We start from the raw sequence: 18741 nt of genomic DNA, 5'->3' as shown, positions 1-18741 counted from the left end.
CGCCGCTTTTAGCAATATTCCAGCAATATCACGGCGGGGGACACCATAAATGGGCTTCACACATTGTGCCCATGTGGGGATTCGAACCCGGATCGTCAGTGTGACGAGCCAACGCTTTAACCATTAGGCTACCCCAACGCCCCTCCATTACAAGAAACAACTAGCAATCAGTCAATCAGTCACCCTGGGATACATTTAACATAACATAATATACATGGTAGATTATGACGTTCAAAGATACAATTGTGTATTGGTTTTAAATAGTTTCATCAACCTCATCTCAACTCTCTTGTGTATCTCATACAATGTTCCGTCAAAGGGGTGGTTGGGTAGTCTAGTGGTAAGTGTTAGCTCATCATGAAGGACCCGGGTTCATTTCCCCACAAGTACAGTGTGAGAAACCAGGGTTTTACTTGATGCACAAATGTAGAGAATGGATGCAGATACAAGTTCATTGTGTCCAATATTATTTATCATCCAAAACTGTGTTCCACAGGAGATATTGCTTGTGTGAGATCAGACGATATCTTCTAGGAGATATTGTTTTGACAGTAGATTTTGCACAATGCCCTGACAATGCTATGGCGTCATCAACTTGATGACATCACAATGCTGTGACATCACTGCACTACAAATCTAATGGCAGTACTGTGTTCAGAGATGTACATTTTTCATTGAAAACTAATGAAGAGTGATTTTTGGTGATAAATAGAATCTCACCCTCGTGTCTTCTGATATCAAATATATCAACACTCGCTGATAAAAGTAAAAATATCCTCGGCAAGCCTCGGATATTTGTTACTTTATCAACTCATGGTGATATGCTATATGTTTGATATCAAAGGACACTCGGGTGAGATTCTCTATTTATTGTACCTACAACACATCAATGACTTTGCTGAGTGTTTGGTTGTTTCTTTCAGAGCAGTTACATGCATCATTTCATCCATCAGTCCACATGATCAATAATTAATTCCAGCCTCTAAAGATATTATCAAAACATACAGTTCCCTACAGTGAGTGTTACTTCACAGGACCCTTAAAACTAATAATTATGGGTCCCAGGGACCTCCATGTTTGAGGGACGAGGTAACACCGTGAGAAGCCCATTTGTGGTGTCAACTGTCATGATATGGCTTGAATATTGAAACAAACAGCCGTATTCGGTCACTGTTCAGTCAACATTTTGATGTGATTTTATATTTGTTGCACTTCATTATGTGTCTTGTATATTATCTCCCTTTAACCATATTTCTGTATGAACTTTCTGAAGTGCTACAATCAATAAACCACAGCTCACCACAGCTGTCTCCAGATGCCGACGTCCTCATCAGCCAATTGACCCATCCCTAGTTATCTCCCCTTGGCCTCCAATCTCTCCTGTATATTGATTAGATGACTTCAGCTTCAATGCCAAGCATAATGTTTTGAAGCAATACTGAAAGTTGAAACATGCTGAATGTTTTTTTCTATGATATGATTAGGAAATGTAGTATTGATAGACAGTAAGTGGATTGATGTATAACAATAAATCTTCCGGAGAAGCATTTATTTTGAGGTGAAGAGATGCTGGCAGTTATCAGAAACAATAGATTCATCTTTCTTCAGATATGATCACCATCTTTAAACAATAAAGATCAGCAAAGAAATTACATGAACAATCAATTTCAATGCTGTTTTGCATTTATGGAGCTGTAGTGCATACTGTCTGAGTCTGTTTATCCACGTTCATCTCCACAAACACAAAAACTTACTGATTTAAATTCTTATCAATATTTTTGGCCACAGACTGTTTATTTAACAATTAACACCAAAAAATGTTGACAACATGAAATCAGTGGTATTCAATAATGCAACAGAAGTCCCATCAATTCTATTATCAGTCAAATCACGATTAAGTTGTCAGGTGATGGGCCTGTCCTGATATATATTTTTTTAAGCTAAGGCCAGACCAATTTTATTTCTTGTTTTACAGATTTTTGTCCTCAGAAAACCTAAAGGCAGGAAGGGGGGGAAAAAATCACCAGTTAAAGTAATATTCCACCCAAATACTAAAAGTGTATATGGGGCACACAAAAAACAATCTAAACTTTTTTTCTTGTAAGTTTACATTTTTGGCCTATAAACACATTATGATTTTATTTATTGAGCAGGGAAAATTAATTTGTTTTTATCATTATTCTTGAAAAAATATGACCGGATCAGTAAAACAAGAAATAAAATTGGTCAGGCCTAATGGAAGCATGAATACACACAGATGAAGTGCTTGGTTAATCAGTCAAGTATCAATTAATCAATAACTTGTCATATATTTTTGTTGTCCATACTGAGTGATAGGCGACCGCCTCAGTGGTATAGTGGTAAGAGCGTCCGCCTGGAGAGCAGAAGGTCGTGGGTTCGATCCCCAACCGCGTCATACCAAAAGACGTTAAAATATGGTACTTGTTGGTCCCTGTCTTGCGCTCGGCATTAATGGGTTCAACAAGGACTGGTCGGCTCGGAGTCAGTATAATGTGTCTGAGTGGGGTATTCATGCTTCACTGCGGCATGGTATCTCAGTGGGCTAGCACTATAAAACCAGCTTAAGTCTGGGCTAGTACAAGCAGCCACACATACACATACACACGCATGCACGTCGTCATATGAGCGAAATATTCTCAAGCACGACGTTAAACCCAATTTCACCTCACCTCACTGAGTGATAGGCAGCAAATGTATTTGATAAGTACTAGTAAGTGTTATAAACATAAATAATCATGCTTGCAATGATGTGAATTCAGTACATTAGCTGGTGGTACCAGACTGAAATGTCTGTCTGAAATTATCATCCTACATTGGAATCCACAGGAGATACTGTTAACTCAAGGATCTCATTATAATCTTCTAGAACATATCACTGTAATGAAAAGCATTCCAGTACTTTCATCCTTGCATCTGTTGATGTAAAATGTTTAAAGACTCGTCAGTTAAAGTTTAATCGTACAACGTTCATTCATAAGACATGTATCTGTGAAAGTCATTTAACCATTTATCGGCATATATCTTACACATTGTACTTATTTATGTGTGACTGCTAAAACATTGCATAGTTGTGCTCATGTGTTGTATTTTTACTATTCACTCCTCTTTTAGACATTTGGTGATGCTTTGTTATCTGTAGATTTAATTCCCGAATATCGTATCATCTGTGAAGGTCTTGTAAAGTAATCAGACAGCATACTGTTCTGTACTGTACTAAGGGATGTAATCATTATGTTTATACAAGGAACTTTATGTTGCTAGTCGAGAATTTAGATCAGTAATTATTGTGCATAACTTAAGACACACCATATATTTTTGTCTGCGTAAATTCTACACATAAGTAAGTACTGGATGCACATTTCCGTGTGACGTAAAACCCCCCAGTATGTGCTTTGTGAACTCAAGAAGTCCATAGCTATCCATGTAACTAATCTAGCCAAAATACAATGAAACTCCGCTTAACTTAGTCCTTGGTAGGTGCAGTATTTCTCCCAGATTGGGTCCTTGCTGAATTACACCAGTGAAGATCGGGGTTAGAATTGGTGACACTTCAGCACCGTAAGAGACGGTCGCTAACATTAATCATGGGTCAGATTCGCTGACTTGGTTGACACATGTCATCATATCCCAACTGTGTAGATCGATGCTCATGCTGTTGATCACTGGATTGTCTGGTCCAGACTCGATTATTTACGGACAAACTCCATATAGCTGGAATATTGCTGAGTGCATCGAAAAACAAGGTGAGGTGAGGTGAGGTGAAATTGGATTTAATGTCGTGCTTGAGAATATTTCGCTCATATGACGACGTGCATGCGTGTGTGTGTGTATGTGTGACTGCTTGTACTAGTCCAGACTGAAGCTGGTTTTATAGTGCTAGCCCACTGAGATACCATGCCGCAGTGAAGCATGAATACCCCACTCAGACACATTATACTGACTCCGAGCCGACCAGTCCTTGTTGTACCCATTAATGCCGAGCGCCAGACAGGGACCAACAAGTACCATATTTTAACGTCTTTTGGTATGACGCGGTTGGGGATCGAACCCACGACCTTCTGCTCTCCAGGCGGCCGCTCTAACAACTACACAACGGAGGCGGTCCCCTTCGAGAAAGGACAAACAAACAAACCTTGTTGAATGATCTACAGCTTCTAGCTCTGAAGAGGGTCACTTGCTCATTGTTGAATCTGCTACTTGGAAGCAACCCGTGAAGATCACGGTTAGACTGAACCTTCAGTAACCCATGCTTGTCGTAAGAGGCGACTAACGGGATCGGGTGGTCAGGCTCGCTGACTTGGTTGACACATGCCATCGCTTGCCAATTGCGCAGATCGATGCTCATGCTGTTGATCACTGGATTGTCTGGTCCAGACTAGATTGTTTACAGACCGCCGCCATATAGCTTGAATATTGCTTAGTGCGGCGTAAAACTAAACTCACTCACTCACTCACTTGGAAGCATGTTTCACCCCAAATAATCTGTTCCAAGATGACAAGCTCTGCTTTTAATTGCATTTTGACTACAGGGGTTCTCAATATGTTGTTAAAATTGTCTGGAAATAATTTGTCATGGACAGTAATCAATGAAATGGCCAGTCCTTAATTATTGAGTGCAATATCTGAAAATTGATAGCCAAACTGTGCAAGCTTTACAGTTATTTCTTCTGAACAAACGAACAAGCGGCAGATCCCCAAATTGCTTTCAAGACATTTGAAAGATGATAGGAATCACTCTATTCTTAGCCTTTTATCCTGAAACACTCTCACTTTGATATCCTCAAGGTTGGGAGATGTATTTCTGTGTAGAAGTCTTTAATAACACCAAAAATTACTTTCGACAAGACCCCTGCGGGGATTTCATGTGTCAGTTGCACCATCAAATTGGTCCTTCCACTGGGCCTTTAATGTGACCCAGTTTATTTTGTATGTTATTACCAGAGAGGTGTTAAATGCCATATACACCGTTAGTTATGTTTTCTGTGTGGCTGGTGTCTTAAGGTTGAAGCAGTCTGAAGGTGTAGTATGCGGGAAGATGGAGTTCACTAATGGATTTCAACTTCTTTATTCTTTCCGATATGGTGGAAACCATGTTTAGATTCTTGGCAATGTTTTTTTGCCAGGGACAGATATGGATTATTAGCACTGAAGAAAAAAAAAGGAGAATGTATTTGCTTGTTACATGGCAACCATGAAGTTATTACAGCTTTCTATATTCCACAGAATAATGAACGTTTCTTGTTAGGAGAGTTTTTTATGTTTCAGATATGGTAATTACCTTGGTTTCAGTGTTTTTTTAGTTCGGCAATATTGGATGTTGTTGTTGTCGGTTATGTTAGCTTGGTCTTTTTAAAGTGTAGAATTAACTTTTACAATGATAGTAGATGGATGTGTGTGAGGTGGTGTTTTGGGTATGCACATGGCTAGTTTGGTATCAGATGTGACACACCTGAGGTGACGAGTGTATCTAGATGTTGAGGTACCCTCAAATATTTTGGGTGTTTCAGGGTGTTCTTGATGTAAGTAGGCATCTCATGGGGCACATCAGGTTCTTGGTGTAACTAGGCATCTCATTGGGCACATCAGGTTCTTGATGTAACTAGGCATCTCATTGGGCACATCAGGTTCTTGGTGTAAGTAGGCATCTCATTGGGCACATCAGGTTCTTGGTGTAAGTAGGCATCTCATTGGGCACATCAGGTTCTTGATGTAACTAGGCATCTCATTGGGCACATCAGGTTCTTGATGTAACTAGGCATCTCATGGGGCACATCTCATTGATTGATGTAAGCAGGCATCCCATGTTCACATCAGGTGTCTTGACATCTCATTGGGCACATCAGGCATCTCAACTAGGCATCATACATCAGATTCTTGATGTAAGTAGGCATCTCATTGGGCACATCAGATGTTAGGAATCTTGGTGTAAGATAGGTAGGCATCTCATTGGGCACATCAGGTTGTTGATGTAAGTAGGCATCTCATGGGGCACAGGTTCTTGACGTAAGTAGGCATGCATTGGGCACATGTTCCTGATGTAAGTAGGCATCTCAGGGGCACATCATAGTGTTAATTAACTTGATGTAAGTAGGCATTGATGTAAGGTAGGCACATCATAGGGCACATCAGGTTCTTGATGTAAGTAGGGCATTGGGCACATCATTGTAGCACATCTCATTCCTCGTAAGTAACTAGGCATCTCATTGGGCACATCAGGTTGTTGATGTAAGTTCTTGACATCAGGGTGTTCTTGATGTAAGTAGGCATCTCATTGGGCACATCAGGTTCTTGATGTAAGTAGGCATCTCATGGGGCACATCATAGTGTTCTTGATGTAAGTAGGCATCTCATGGAGCACATCTGGTTCATGACATAAGTAGGCATCTCATGGGGCACATCAGGTTTTTGATATAAGTAGGCATCTCATGGGGCACATCAGGTTGTTCCATGCGAAAGTTGGCATTTCATATGTCAATGAATACTATTCAATGCAAAACCTAACTCATTTGCTCCATCAGAATGTTCTTTGTCATGCATTCCCAAGAAAGGCGGTAGGGTAGCCTAGTTGTTAAAGTGTTCATTCTTCACACCAAAGATCCGGGTTCAATTCTGCACATTGGTACAATGTATGAAGGCCATTTCTGGCACACCCTTACATGATATTGTTGGAATATTAATAAAAGCAGCTTAAAAAATACTCACTCTTTCCCAAGAATACAATACTTCCCACAGGTTTTGTGTACATTCATCTATTTGTTATCCAAACACATTAAAAATACCAATTAAATCTGCATCCCATATAGACACCGATTCACTATATTCACATCATGTATATGCGTAATTATTGTTTAGTTGGGCAGTGATTTGGTGGAGCGTGATGTCCTTCTATGATGACCTACTTGGAAGACCGGAGGGAGGTGGAAGGGAGCGTGTCTTAGAGGTCTCCTGGCGCTCCGGTATAACGAGTTGTTAGGGAAACATCACATAAGTCACTTTTGTTTATCAGTTATTGGATCAGATATGTTACAAAATGAGAGATCTGTTGGCAGAGCTGGCGTGATTGCGAACAAGGGTTCTGACATGGAAGTGACTGCCTAAGGCTTGTGGGTGTTGTGTTGAGGGTAGAAGATCAGAAGATTCATAGCGCCAGTTTATTGATTTTCCCAGGGAACAATCGTCTTTAATTTGGAGATCTCTCCTCCATCGTGTCTTGCCACTGCTCCGTGAGAGGAGCATCGAGGCTCTCCACCACTGAGTAGTTCTTAGGGAGGTAGTTTGTTAAAAATTCACATTTCTGACTTTTATATGCTGTGAGGCAATTTGTTATCTAATATCTTGATCAACTGTCACAGCTTTGCGGGTCAAAAGGATCAAAGGGAGGTGGATATATATTTTTTTAAACTGGTGTTTAAAACTATTGCTGTTGTGACTGGTTTTAGCTGACTTTGGGTGTCCAACTGCCTAAAGTCCAGCAGTTTTATGTGGAGAGTTGTGCGCCCTACGTCTGACAGAACTCAATCGCCATGGGTGCAAATCTCAGATTCATCTGGGGGTGGTGGGGTAGCCTAGTGGTTAAAGCGTTCGCCTCCATGTGAAAGAGTCTGGTTCAATTCCCCACATGGGTACAATGTGTGAAGCCCATTTATGGTGTCATCTGCTGTGATATTGCTGGAATATTGCTGAAAGTGGCTTAAAACTAAACTCACTTTGTCAGTAACTATGCACCTAGGCTTGTCACCGCTGTACACATGTTTCTCCAAGATGATAAACGCCTAGGACATGCATCAGTGCAGAATGTCCTTCCACATGGTGCTGTCATTGGGTGATGCTACTGAAATAATGGTAAAATGTTAAAAGATCTTGTCCTGTTTATGATTTCGTAACTAACCAGAATGCAGCACACACTCTTGTTCAAATGTTAAAAAAATCAGCATAAAACCCAACTCACTCACTCACTCACTCACTCACTCACCACTCCACTCACTCACTCACTGCATATCTGAACACCAGCATAGACAACCAGTAGCTTTAGTTTGTTGGTAGGTTCTTGCGCATATCTGAACACCAGCATTAGATCACAAAGTATTTAGTAATTACCTTTCTTTAATGACATGACATGACATTTCACAATTGCATAGATCGATGCTCATGCTGTTGATCACTGGATTGTTTGGCCCAGCCTCGATCATGTAAAGACCGCCGCCATTTTGCTGGAATATTCCAGCATTACACCACAAAGTATTCATTCAGTACCTTTCTCTAATGACATAAGGGGCGGTGGGGTAGCCTAGTGGTTAAAGCGTTCAGCTCGTCATGCCGAAGACCCAGGTTCGACTCCCCACATGGGTACAATGTGTGAAGCCCATTTCTGGTGTCCCCTCACCGTGATATTGCTGGAATATTGCTAAAAGCGGCGTAAAACCAAACCTACTCACTCACTCTAATGACGTAACATCTGTGATGTCAGAAACCAGGAATGGTGTCATGTTGTACTGCAGTCAGCACATGGCTTGAATAAACCAATAGGTTCGCAGATGTGGTATAATGCATGTGTATCAATGTTACACTTGACCTGTCAACTTGATGGGTAATACATGTTAATACCTGCCAACACTGCAAGTGCCACAGGTTCCTATGACGTGCCATTCACAACGTGACACAGATGCATGACAGTATAATGGGCTGTCTTCTATAGCGCCGTGGCAGCTGTCCTCGTGTTAGATGTGTGTTATGGCGGTGAGATGCAACAGTTGATGCAACAACAATTAGCTCCACGTGCACATGTAGAAATGCAAACTCGTTAGTGTAGCAGATAGGAAGCATTTTGAGTGAGTGAGTATGTTTTTACACCACTTTTAGCGATATTCCAGCAATATCACTTCAGGGAACACCAGAAATGGCCTTCACACATTGTACCCATGTGGGGATCGAAGCCGGGTGTTCAGTGTGAAGAATGAATGCTTTAACCATTAGGCTACCCCACCGCCCCAAATAGTCTTGATCACTAAGGCTTAAAATTTGTAATTTTCCAACACAAACAGAAATCACAATTGACAGTACCTCTAGACTTGCGCAAGTTTCTAAGTTAACGATTGTTAGGTTAAATCAGTTTCTAGATTATATACATTATAAGATCAATGGTAAAGACCATTTATCTAGAATCCCCTATTTTAAGGATAGAATTACTATCTGGAAATCGAAACTTGAGCCTTCAGCATGATGACAGGGGTGGAAATAACTAATTGCCTGATGTCCCAGTCCAGTGTTTCTTTTCTATCGGGCAAGCAAATTTGTATCACTCTGTACTGGTGTCCAGTTGACTTTCCAATGTTAATTATGTTGTTTATTTTAAAAATGAACAAGAAAATTGGCTGGTATAGTGGAAAAATTATCAGGGCAAGTGATTTTACATGTGCTACTGTACTGGAGTACACTAGCAACTAGTTATTTCCACCCCTGGATGTCAGCCGCTCAGCGGATCCTATGACCACTAGGCTTCCCCTCTGCCTCTTGAAATCTGTAGCATCATCACAAGCTAAAACAACTGATACATTGATACAATGTTGCAAGATCAATCACTTGTCTAGATTACAGGCAATATTTATAAGATTTGTAGTATATATTATACTTAATCGTGTTGGCAGATTTTGTTCAGAATATAGCAATGATTCTGCTGAAGTCGTAATGGTGTCTAGCCTGATCACAGTTCACCAGGATATGTCCATTGAATATTATGTTGTATAACAGCTATATCACGCTGCCTGTCTGGCAGACTAGTGGTTGATAGCATGAACACTGAATGATACAGAGCCTCAGCTACCTGTATCATTGAACATTTATTGAAACATGTTACCAAGGCGATGAGGTAGCCTAGTGGTTGAAGCTTTAACTGAAGCAGAGGTTGAATTTCTCACATGGCCACAATGTTTGAAGACTATTTCTAGTTGTGATGTTGTCATATTGCTGAAATGTTGGTAAAAGGATGTGAAACATAACTCTAACTCACTCACTCACTCACTCACTCACTCACTCACTCACTCACTCACTCACTCACTCACTCACTCACTCACTCACTCACTCACTCACTCACTCACTCACTCACTCTGTTCTTCTAACAAGCACAAGGTATTGGTGTCCTTCTTTTGCACGGGACCGCCTCCGCGGTGTAGTGGTTAGAGCGTCCGCCCGGAGAGCGGAAGGTTGCGGGTTCGATCCCCGGCCGCGTCATACCAAAAGACATTAAAATATGGTACTTGTTTGTCCCTGCCTGGCGCTCGGCATTAATGGGTACAACAAGGACTGGTCGGCTTGGAGTCAGTATAATGTGTCTGAGTGGGGTATTCATGCCTCACTGCGGCATGGTATCTCAGTGAGCTAGCACTATAAAACCAGCTTGAGTCTGGGCTAGTACAAGCAGCTGCACATACACACACACACGCATGCACGTCGTCATATGAGCGAAATATTCTCAAGCATGACGTTAAATCCAATTTCACCTCACCTCTTTTGCACGGAATGCCTCATGGAGACAAGAATGAGATATTGGAGATCTATTCAGCCTGTAATTCAAGGAAATTGATGCTAAAACAGTGATTTCAGGATAAAACAGTCAAAGCAATAGTAATCAATGATTCTGTACTGTTTCACACACGCGAGAGTCCACAAAGTTTCCATGTCTTCATCATGTTTAGAATAAAGTCACGAAAATTTGAATGTGAAAGTATGTTGTTCATACACTTAGGCCTCTTTTTTATCCCCCGCAACGCGTTTTGCGGGGGTAATTAAAATGGACTCTGTCCGTGCGTGCATGCGTCTGTCCGTCCGTCCGTGCACATTTGTCTTTTCTGGAGCAGAGCTCAAAAACGTTTAATATTTCTTCACCAAACTTGGCACATAGATAGATCTGGTGGTGTACTGGTGCCTTTTGGTAGTTTTGGAATTCTGAATAAAACATTTTTGGCGTTTCCATGGCAACAAGTTCGACATAGAATGAAATTGGTGGTAGTGCTCTTTTCCGGAGCAGAACTCTAAAACCGTTCACTATTTCTTCACCAAACGTGGCACATAGATAGATCTGGTGGTGTACTGGTGTTGTTATTTGCACACTTGAGTACATCATATATGCCAGGTGCAGCATTCCAGCTGAGCAGGCTGTGGCATTACTTCTCTCTCTGTTCCACTCTGTTTCAGGGAATGTTTCAAAGGTATAATTTGCCCTTTCTTTCTTTCTTTTTTTTCACTTTCTTTGTTTGTGGCATATAATGGCAAAAAATAATAAAAACAATATATATATATTTTCCACTTTCTTCACATTTCGGGTTGGTGGATCCGTAAACCAAGCAATAAAAAAAAGGCCTTATAAAGCTATGAAATGTGATCATGTGTCATGTGAAAGTAGTTGTACATTGTGTGGATCTCAAATTGAAAATATATTTACAGCATACAACAAGAGCAATGTTGTATCAAGTTTATGTTTTAAGTTAAAAAGTTTCACAGGGCTTTCCAAATTATTTCAGGCAGTGTTCGAAATGAGAAGTTACATGCAGTACCATAACAAGTAGATCTTGTGTCTATAACTTTATGTGTCAACATTTGTTACATTAAGCCGCAGGTTTTTTCAATGATTGCCTGAAAAGTTAAGTCAGGGACGGCAGGTTCTGAGGTCTGTGGCTCCTGATGCCAGACTTAAGTTTTTTTAGTATTTCATACTCTACCTTCAGGTAGATATCAACTTGATGTTTTTTTTAAGCGAGTGTAATATTCTATTTATTGCCACAGATGTTACTGGAACTGGGACTATAATTTAACAGAGTTAAATGTTACGGTTACAAGTTCAACGAGAGAGATAATAAGTTTCATGTTTGGAGATCGGAAAATAAATGACTGAATGTAATGAAAGCTCTCCTGTTAAAGTCATGGTTCACAATCGCCAAGTTAAATGTCTAGAATATTTTAACTGACGTGTGATATGTTCACCGATATGTTTTAGCACTTGTGTAAGGTACACCTCTAATCCCTAATCAGTGCATACATACATTGGTGTTCAGCAACGCATGCTTGTCGTAAGAGGCGACTAACAGGATTGGGTGGTCAGGTTCACTAATTTGGTAAACACATGTCATCGGTTCCCAATTGAGTAGATCGATACTTATGATTGTCTGGTCCAGATATGATTACAGTGAAGCCCCGTTAGTCCGGACTCCGATAATCCGGATGTCTCGCCTCCCGGACGATTTTAGCTTGTTACCAATCTATGCCTATTTAATTTGCCTCGATAATCCGGAAATTCGGTTTCTGGAACCGGACGGTAAGTAGCTGCATAAAATCAGTAAAATAAACAGTAAATTGCTTCACAGTCCGACGCTGTAAGTCGTGTGTTTGTTAACTTAACTGGCCATAAACAATAAAACTTGGTGTCATGGAGTTGACAAGATGAACTCTTGTTAACTTTGCGAAATGTCTATTAAGGGTTGTTGTTTTAATTAGACATTAAAATCTCCCGACTGAAGATGCTGTACATTTACACTTTGATTGACACCAAAATACAAAGGCGTGGATTACAAGTGAGCTATTTTGTGATAAATGCTTATTTGTTTTATCCAGATTCGTGTCGTTTTTGTAATAGTAAGGATTGGGTCTTGATTCAGTAGTCCGGACTATTCGCAATCCGGACGAATTTGCTGAGAAACGCAACCGTCCGGATTAACGAGGCTTCACTGTATTTACAGACCGCCGCCATATAACTGGAATATTGCTGAGTGCGGCGTAAATCAACAATCAAACCTATCAAACCTAATCAACACATAGATGATATTCGTAATAAGTACATATGATATCCCTCATAACAAAACACATTGTCCGTTATAAATACATGTATGATGTCCTTAACTGATACACACGATGACCCTTATCATTACTTGATATCCCTAATCTGTGCACATGATGTCCTAATGAATACGAACACGGTGTCCTCAACCAATACACACATGATGTCCCCAATGAATACAAACACCATGTCCTTAAGCAATACACACATGATGTCCTCAATGAATACAAACACCATGTCCTCAACCAATACACACATGATGTCCCCAATGAATACAAACACCATGTCCTTAACCAATACACACACATGAATGAATACAAACACCATGTCCTTAAGCAATACACACATGATGTCCCCAATGAATACAAACACCATGTCCTTAACCAATACACACATGATGTCCCCAATGAATACAAACACCATGTCCTTAAGCAATACACACATGATGTCACCAATGAATACAAACACCATGTCCTTAACCAATACACACATGATGTCCCCAATGAATACAAACACCATGTCCTTAACCAATACACACATGATGTCCTCAATGAATACAAACACCATGTCATTAAGCAATACACACATGATGTCACCAATGAATACAAACACCATGTCCTTAACCAATACACACATGATGTCCCCAATGAATACAAACACCATGTCCTTAACCAATACACACATGATGTCACCAATGAATACAAACACCATGTCCTTAACCAATACACACATGATGTCCCCAATGAATACATACACAGTGTCCTTAATCAATACACACATGATGTCCCCAATGAATACATACACAATGTCCTTAATCAATACACACATGATGTCCCCAATGAATACAAACACAATGTCCTCAAAGAAATACACACATGATGTCCCCAATTTTCAATACAAACACGATGTCCTTAACCAATACACACATGATATCCCCAATGAATACATACACGATGTCCTTAACCAATACTCCCATGGTATCTCTAATAAGTATATACATGATATCCCAATCAATGTATTATATATATGATTCAAAAACATTTCTATGAATGAATATATCACAGTGTACACACAGGCTTCAGCCTTTCAACAAACTGCTGTTGGATACAGAATTTAATGGTTAGCTAATTTGTGATATGACATGTGTGATTAGATCGTTGTTCAATTACGGTTCAAATCAATATGTTAGAAAGTGATGGGTGTCATTACAGACTGTTCATCATCATCTTGGTGTAATTGGAACCCAGCCATTACATGATATGGCAATCAATGCACCTGACCATATTTATTAACTACTGTTTGAATTATTATTTGGTTATTTGTGTAAGATCTTAATGGAGTGGCTCGGTTATTCAGACCTCTGACATATGGCTGGAGTGTGGCGTTAAACAACCAACAAACTTGATAAAGGTCTTTGTATGACCCAACAAATGAAAATGGTATTGGAACAGTCCAGTCTCATTGCAGGGGTGAAGGGTGGAGTCCAGTATAATAGGTAGTTCCTCAGCCAACTGACTGAAAATCAGTATCAGTAATGTGGTAATGTCTGTCTGAACATCTGTCTGTTACTGTTTCTGGAACTATACTCAGAGGCAAAAGTTAATATGGCATGGAATTTTTCATTGGTAAACTTGTGAAAGAATTTTTGGATTTGAACCAGGGAAAGAATAATTTATAATGTTTAAAAAAATGCAACCAACCAGTGGGTCGAATTGCAAGAAATTTGGAAGAAATATGCCATGTTTGCGAATGATGGCCAGCATGTTCACTTTAAAAGTCCTGACAAGATGCTTATCATATCCACTCAGTGCAGTGCAGAAGTGAGACAAGCACATCTATTCATCATTCTGGAACAAGTTTTACAATCCACACCCCATAGAAAATAACAGGTGGAGAGCTATAGGTTTGCTGGTACTTGGCAATTCAAATTCCATAGCAACAATATTTGGAACTTCTGATGATATTTCCGGCAAAACAATCCAGCTGTACACCATTCAGTTAGTGGCCGCCCACCAGTAACGACTGGCATGTCAATTGCAAGACCAATGGATTCGAACCATGCACCTCAGGTTCCAGACAGCAACCCTGACAGCCCTTACCAAATCTGGTAACAGAGGTCTTGTAGTTGAACCACATCTCTGAGTCTGTGCAAGACATCAACCCTGATGGCCAATTCTAATACCAGAACATCGACGGCGACATCTTCAGTGGAGCACACCACCCATTGCTTCAGCTGGACAGTAGAATTCTTAATCAGAACAATGTTAATGTATTACCATGGCCCACAAGATCCCCTGGTCATTGGTCATTCATTGAACATATCAAGGATGAAAAGGAGTGATGTTTATGACGACATGAGAATCGTTCAAGAACTCTGCAGGAACTCTGTCAAATCCTCCCTCAAATATGGCAGAATCCTCCAGTGGACTTTCACTGACAATCAGTGGCCTCAATAAAGCAACTATGCCAAACCTGCCTCAGTGCACAAAGTGGACAGACTCATGACTGACCATGTGAATTTGCTTGTGAACATTTCCATTTGTTTCTTGGCTCATTTGCATATGTCAGGTGCATTGTCCTTATGAATTGTTGATCACCTTGAAACATTTGTCTTTATATGTAATTACATTTAATTCTGGGCAGCAACATTTTGACAAAAATTCTGTTTGTGTCACAATAATTGCAGGATAACCCTAGAGTCACTTTACACTGGGTGAACATTAGGATATCCCAGTCACTTTACACTGGGTGAACATTAGGATAACCCAGTCACTTTACACTGGGTGAACATTAGGATATCCCAGTCACTTTACACTGGGTGAACATTAGGATATCCCAGTCACTTTACACTGAGTGAACATTAGGATAACCCAGTCACTTTACACTGAGTGAACATTAGGATAACCCAGAGTCACTTTACACTGGGTGAACATTAGGATATCCCAGTCACTTTACACTGGGTGAACATTAGGATAACCCAGTCACTTTACACTGGGTGAACATTAGGATAACCCAGTCACTTTACACTGGGTGAACATTAGGATAACCCAGTCACTTTACACTGAGTGAACATTTTACACTGAGTGAACATTAGGATATCCCAGTCACTTTACACTGGGTGAACATTAGGATAACCCAGTCACTTTACACTGGGTGAACATTAGGATATCCCAGTCACTTTACACTGAGTGAACATTAGGATAACCCAGTCACTTTACACTGAGTGAACATTAGGATATCCCAGTCACTTTACACTGGGTGAACATTAGGATAACCCAGTCACTTTGGGTGACTGGAGTAACATTAGATAACCTATTCACTTTACACTGAGTGAACATTAGGATAACCCAGTCACTTTACACTGGGTGAACATTAGGATAACTTTACATTCACTTTACACTGGGTGAACATTAGGATAACCTAGTCACTTTACACTGGGTGAACATTAGGAAAACCGAGTCACTCTACACTGAGTGAACAAGTGGATAACCCAGTCACTTTACACGGGGTGATTGTTATGATAACCTATTCACTTTACACTGAGTGAACATTAGGATAACCGAGTCACTCTACACTGAGTGAACATTTGGATAACCCAGTCACTTTACACTGGATGAACATTAGGATATCCCAGTCACTTTACACTGGGTGAACATTAGGATATCCCAGTCACTTTACACTGGGTGAACATTAGGATAACCGAGTCACTCTACACTGAGTGAACAAATGGTGTAAATGTTTTGTTATTGAAAATAGGAACAATGTTTGGTCATTAACCTGGTCAGTGTTTCTTCATAGGAAATTCATGTTGATCAAAGCATTGAAACATCAAGAAAAACCAAATGATCTAAAACAGCCAGTAGAGATGTTGCAAATGTAAACTTAAGATTACTCCAGCTGAGTAAACGTTATTGGATGGTTCCAATCCTGTCATTGGCATCGTTCCCTCTCATCCCAGACGTGTTCCATGAGAAGGTCTGGAGATGTAGCCAACAAGGACATTCCAGCAGTTTTATGCTGCCCCAGGAGGTCAGTAACAACATGTGCAATATGTTGAGGTTGGAGGTGCAAGGGGCATACCCATGCTCCAATTTTGACATTACATCCCTGTTTTTTGCCAAAGGGTGGAACGCTATCTCAAACAATGTTGTCTTGGTAACATATGCTATTTAGATGGCATGATTTGTTATCTCTCCTGAGTTATGTTCCAACCCATACCATTACACTTCTACTCCCAAACTGACAATGTTGATCAGGTGCTTGATAGTTCTCCAGGGGCAGTGGGGTAACCTAGACATTAAAGCCTTTAGCTCAGGCCGAAGACCGATTCAATTCTCACCATTGGTACAATGTGTGAAGCCCATTTCTGGTGTGATTATGCTGGAGTATTGCTGAAAGCGATGTAAAACCATACTCACTCACTCACACACTCACCCTCTCACTCACTTACTCACTCACTTACTCACTCACTCACTCACTCAAGGTTCTCCTGGATGCCCATACACTCTTGTCCAACCAACAGAGCGTGACCTGGACCCATCTTTGAACACTAGGTTGTCCCAGTCTCTTCTTTGTCTTTGTATTCTAAGATGCCAATGATTGGGGCCAGATGTTATGCTCCTTTAGCTGGTTGCATAAAGTTTTTGTTATCCCCCGCCGCGCGTTTAGCGAGAAGCGGGGGATATAGTATTAGGCTCCGTCCGTCCATACATACGAATTGGAATATCTTAAGAACCCTTCTCTAGATTCTTTTCATATTTGGTACCTAGGTTCATCACAGTATAAGAAAGGCCCAAGTCTGGTTTGGTGACCTTGACCTTCATTTCAAGGTCACAAGGGGACTTTCACGTTTTACCTGCATGTTAAGCTATCTCAAGAACCGTTCACCGGATTTTATTCATATTCATATTCAATACAAAGCTTTATCTAGGGAAGGTGCAGGGCCCAGTAAATTTTGGTGACCTTCACGTAATTTTCAAGGTCACAGCGACACTTTGAAGATTTCAGCATGTTAACCTGAATTGTCAGCAAGATATTTCAAGAACGGTTCACTGGATTTTCTTCAGCCTTTCAAGATTTCCCTTAAATGTGTTTCAATAAGCAATTTCTTTAGTTCTATTTATGCATATTTCATACACTATGACATTCATGTCAAGGTCAAAGTCAGTCTTGAAAATATGTGTGTGTTTGAACACCTAAAGGGCAAGATATCAAGAGAGGTTGACTGGTCATGTTTTTGTTGACATTTAACTTAAACTTTCATTACTTTATAAGTTTGATTTGATAATTTGCGGCGGGGGATTATGTCACCTTAGTGACAATGCTTGTTCTAATTTATCTCAACCCAGAAATAATGTAGCACTTTGATATCAAGTCGGTAGATGCATCATCTGAATATGGTTGTCTTGGGGTCATGATGTCACATGCAGACTAAACCCATTGTGAGTCATCAGTCTTACCCTGCTGAGATGATATCATGTTTCGATCGATGTTAAAATGCCTGACAACTTCGTTTTGCACAATTCCTGTTTGCCACAAGACATTTTTATCTCCTGAGGCATGTCATAAGAATTTTTAAAGTTAATCAAAGGTGTTTTAATTAGCACCTGAAAGCTAAACAATTATTGTGTGCTGTTCACAGTGTCCGTGAGTATCACACTCCCAACATAAAAAAATCAAAACGGTGCAAATTGCAAATCATGATCTTAAAATAGAGCCGATATTTTCATGTATATACATTGAAAATTGTATTACTTTATTTCAGAATACATTTATTCTTAATAAATGTTTCATGAACTATGGTTATTTTTTTTCCATTAGTGTGTTAACATTTCAAGTCATACTTCTCATCATGTAATACGTAGTCTATAAGATCAGTCTGAAGGAAAAGGTCA

The 18741-nt window shown here is 40.1% G+C and overlaps 1 protein-coding gene across 1 annotated transcript in view; it reads left to right on the top strand.

Annotated features, from left to right (window-relative positions):
* Positions 1–18741, top strand: part of LOC124285694 (cyclic nucleotide-gated cation channel beta-3-like) — a 239839-nt gene that overhangs the window by 47108 nt on the left and 173990 nt on the right. The gene's annotated exons all lie outside the window — the stretch shown is intronic.

The sequence above is a fragment of the Haliotis rubra genome, unplaced genomic scaffold, assembly GCF_003918875.1.
Source record: "Haliotis rubra isolate DU_JTF1 unplaced genomic scaffold, ASM391887v1 Scf366, whole genome shotgun sequence".
Taxonomy (NCBI): domain Eukaryota; kingdom Metazoa; phylum Mollusca; class Gastropoda; order Lepetellida; family Haliotidae; genus Haliotis; species Haliotis rubra.
Note: the sequence above shows the minus strand (reverse complement) of the source record. Positions and strands in the feature narration are given on the sequence as shown.